Here is a 4,622-nt window from a genome sequence, read left to right as displayed (position 1 = left end):
ATCCTGAGTTCCATCCTTAGGTCTACACCATGTAGAGGGGAGAAACCAACTTCTGCAAGTCATTCCCTGACTTCCACACGCAAGCCATAACACATGTGTGCTCATACCCATACACAGGCACAAACAAACAAAAAATGTAAATAAAGATTCTTCAACCTGTATTCCACTAACGGTAGGCTGGGTGAACAGCTGGCACACAGATCTGTTGCAAAGTTCTGTAAAAATGAGCATTTTCCCCTTAAAACCTATATCAAAAAAAGTCAGTTAAGATTCCAGAGGTGAGCATCTCATCTAACATTGAGCTAGTCCCCTGGGGGTGGGAATGAATTCAGAGGATTGCTTTCCTGTCCAGGATGCTGGTGTGAGACTTTTCCAGGAGAGATGGTAGGAAAAAACCTACACATCCCAGACACAGAGGACAGACAGACAGGACAAAGTACAATCTAACCTAGCATAACCTGGTCAACCAATGAGTTTATTAGGGTTCCTTACAATGAGCATGGGTGGGGAGTTACTTACAAGGCATAAATGATTTACTTGGCATAGGATCTTTCCTAAGAAGACAAGTAATGAGGCTGCAGAGATGTTCAGGGGCTACGAGCACTTGCTGTTCTTGCATAGGGAATGAGTTTGGTTCCCTGAACCCCCATCCAGAAGCTCAGAGCCACCTGTAAGAGCCAACTGCAGGGAATCCTTCTTCTGGCCTCCTCAAGTATCCTCACACATGTGTACACACATGCACACCCACGCACACACGCACATGCACACAGACACACATATAAGTTATTAAATAAGTACTTTTTAAACAAGGTAGGGAGAGAGTGTTGCGTGGATGCTAAGAGTGAACATAAAGGGATAGCCAAAGCCTGGGGATAGAGAACATTTGGGTACCAGCTTCACCAACATCCTTTGATGTTACACAGTCACTCTATCAAGCAGGTCTTTAGCAACTGCAGCAAAAAGCTCGTATCTGCAATGATCAGCTTCGCTTTGTAACCTCCTTCTCATTCTCTTCCCTCCATTAGCAGACATTCTTCTTTAATCTAAGTCATGTCTTCTTTGTTAACATGGGCTGATATGAATATAAATTGCTATTGAACATACCACTGCCAAATGCAGTGGCTTATGGGAACAAATTTCACGTGTGCTGCAAACCTGGAGAAATGGCTCAGCAGTTAAGAGAATTTATTTTTCCAGAGGACCTGGTTTTGATTTCCAGCATCCACATTAACATCTCACAACAGTCCATAACTCCAGTTCCAGGGCAGGCATCCAATGCCCTCTTCTGGCCTTCGGGGACACTGGGCACACATATGGTGCACAGCATACATTTGAGAAAAGCACTTATACACATAAGATAATATTTTTATAAGTTTCATATGCAAGTATCTACATATACATGTTCATATATATGCATGTGTGTGCACATGTTTGTGTCATTCTTGAGGAAACATCTACTTTGTTTCTTGAGGTAGAATTTCTCACTGGGCTAGAGTTGCCAAGTAGGTTAGACTGCCTGTCCATCACGTCCCAAGGACCCACCCATCTCTACCTCCCCAGTGCTAGGATTATAAGCACACATGCAATGGGTACTGCTGATCAAACTCATGCTTAGATGGTGTTCTACTTTCATTTCTGTAGTTGTGATAAAATACCCTTACCAAAAACAACATAGGGAATAAGAGGCTTATTTTGGCTCAGAATTCCAAACTAAAGTCAATTATCATAAGGGAGTCAAGACAGGAACTGGAAAGAGTGAGGCACCTCACACCCCTAAGTCAACAAGGAGAAATGAACGCATGTGTTCTTGAGTGTCTGCTTGCTTGAGCGATCTTGATTTCTCCACTTTTACACAGTTCAGAAACTCTGCACATGAGCATGGTCACCAACATACGCATGTATACACATGTGCATGTACACACATGCATACACAACACACACAAAAGGGTGTGTGTACTTAATCACCATCGATGGGCGTGAGGCCACCACATTCCACTTACCAGAGACTTTCCCAACTAGATCCCATCTCATTTTCACTCCTTTTGGGGCAGTGCCATGACCATATTAATTTCTGGTTCCTAAGGACTCCCCAAAGAGCTAAAAATCAGGCCTGGAGTGGGCATTGCAGTGAACCGGAGTTCAGTCTCCATCACCGTGTCTGGTGGCTCAGAACTGCCTGTGACTCCAGAATTAGGACTCCCAACACCTTCTTCTGGCTTCTACAAGCACCTATATGCACGTGTGCATATAGACACACACATAAAACACTTTGTTGTTATTGTTGTTGTTGTTGTTGTTGTTGCTGTTGTTTTCACATTAGAGTTGCTCTGTATAGAGCTGGCTGTCCTGAACTTGCCTCTCAGTAGACCAGGCTAACCTCGAACTCACAGAGATCTGCCTGCCTCTGCCTCCCAAGTGCTGGAATAAAAGGCATGCACCACCATCATCTGGCTTACAAACATATTTTTAAATAGAAAACTACAAAGAAAATAAATTCTTTTTTTTTTTTTTTAAGAAATAATGAGCTGAATTTCCAGCATTGTTTGCTATGCAATACTCAGAACTGATGGCCACCAAATATCAGGCAGGAAAATGGTCAGCATCTGTTAAGGGATAGATTCTACAACTGGGAGAGAAATCTCACCGTCGGGGCCTCCTGCACAAAGAGCAAAGAGGCGCTTAGTGAAAATAGGACTCAACTAACCCAGAAGCACAGAAACAGCCAAGCAACCACAAGCCTACTGCAAATGGAAAGATGCCCAGGCTCCATCAGTCACTTTTCCAAATGCCCTGGGAAACTCCAGATGCTGCCTATAACAAAGCCAAACATGACGCCAACATACACACACACACACACACACACACACACACACACACACCATTTATAAGGCCAGTTGCCCCATTTTCTTTGGCGTAATTTATTGTTCGGTAGGTATCAATACTACGACAGTCAGCCCCGCAGACATTTTCCATTTTAATAGTTCACATGAAGTACTGCGTTATTGATCCTACACCACTAAATAAAAAACTTGTTTGTCGGAGGGAACATGAAATGGCTTTTAATGGACACAGCCAAACACCTGCTACTAGTTAGGGAAGAAAAATAACCATGCACCACGGGGACATTTGGAAATGGACTTGCTGAGCTGTTGCTGGGGACGTGTGAAGAACTCTCTATTTATCCCAGATAGGGTGTGCAGACCAGAGGAAACATTCCTTCCAAGTTCAACCAGATGAAGCTATGAGTAATTCCAATCATTGGGATCACTCACAGGATCATGGACCAATAATCACCCAAAATAATGACATCCTAACCTAGGAGATGACCTCACAGAAACTTATGGAAGTCCCACCTGCACTCAAACCCTCACCCAAATAGTCCAACACCTCCCAAGACCCGAAAAGCGAGAAATGGCTTAAATTTCAGAAATTTAAATCTCCTGTGACTCCTCCATTCCCACTGCTTCTAGAAAGAAAGGAAAAATGAACAGCTCCGTTATCGTTACCATTGTTGCCTTCCTGCTCAGAAAGGAAGGTGTCCTGGGATGCAGAAGCCCAGAAACCACAAAGCTCTAAGGTAAGACAGTGTTCCAAGGGAGGGGTATCGTGAGACTCAGGAGCCCAGGAATCACACAGCTCTGAGAGGAAGCCTCCTCAGCAGAGGTGGTGCAGCTCCCGAGAGAGTGGGGATCCTCAGCTACCCTGAGGACTCAGGAGCCTCAGCCCTGTTCCATTTTTTTTCACTGCTTCTGGGTTTCTTCCAACAAGAGAGTCAAATTAGGCAACAAGGTTCATAAAAGAGATTTCTTGGAAGGGCCCAGGTTGTGGAGGGATGAATCCAGGAATGGCTGCCTCTGCAGGGAACTGTGACCAGACGCAGCGTTTAGATAGGGTTTCTTAGGGGGTGAAGCTTTCGAAGCCAGAGATCTCCTGGGTGGGAATTGGTGGGATTTCAAGTCCTGAACTTGGAGGAGGAGTTCAGGGGTTGGTGGGTTTTCCTGTCCAGACTTTTTACCTAAAATTAGTATAACCCGGGGAGGGTCCTATTGAGGGGCTGGAGATGACCTCTGTGACATGTTACAGAGGCTGGAAACACCTTTATGAGAGTTAGGGAGACCTGAGGAACTGGCTGCTGGAGCTCCTCAGATTGGGCCTGGCCACTTAACTGCCTTAAGGATTTACAAAGTTTGAGGTGTGAGCTCCAACAGCCACAGACTACTATTCTGATTATTGTGTTGCCATGTCTGCAGAGCCACGTATTCTGGAGGTCCACATAACAACTGGTGCTGGAAATGACAAAGGCCTTGTGATACACAGAGGAAAAAGCCATACTGCTGCAAGCCCTGAAATTCTCTTCCTTAAGAATTTTTGGTCTTCTTGGAAAACAGGAAGTAACTTCTAGAAACATTGGAAGGTTAAGATTCGCTTTGAGAATAGGAAACAGGATGTAGTGGCTATTCCTGGTTGTCAACTTGACTATATTTGAAATGAACTACAATCCAGAATTGGAAGGCTCATCAGTGAACCTAATCTGGAGACTGGGAGATAGAAGTTTCTGATCTGGATCTTGGTATGGAGATCTTGAGACACAGTGGTGATTGAATCCAGAAGATTAAGGCAGG

Source organism: Mus pahari, chromosome 23, assembly GCF_900095145.1.
Source record: "Mus pahari chromosome 23, PAHARI_EIJ_v1.1, whole genome shotgun sequence".
Classification (NCBI taxonomy): Eukaryota; Metazoa; Chordata; class Mammalia; order Rodentia; family Muridae; genus Mus; species Mus pahari.
Note: the sequence above shows the minus strand (reverse complement) of the source record.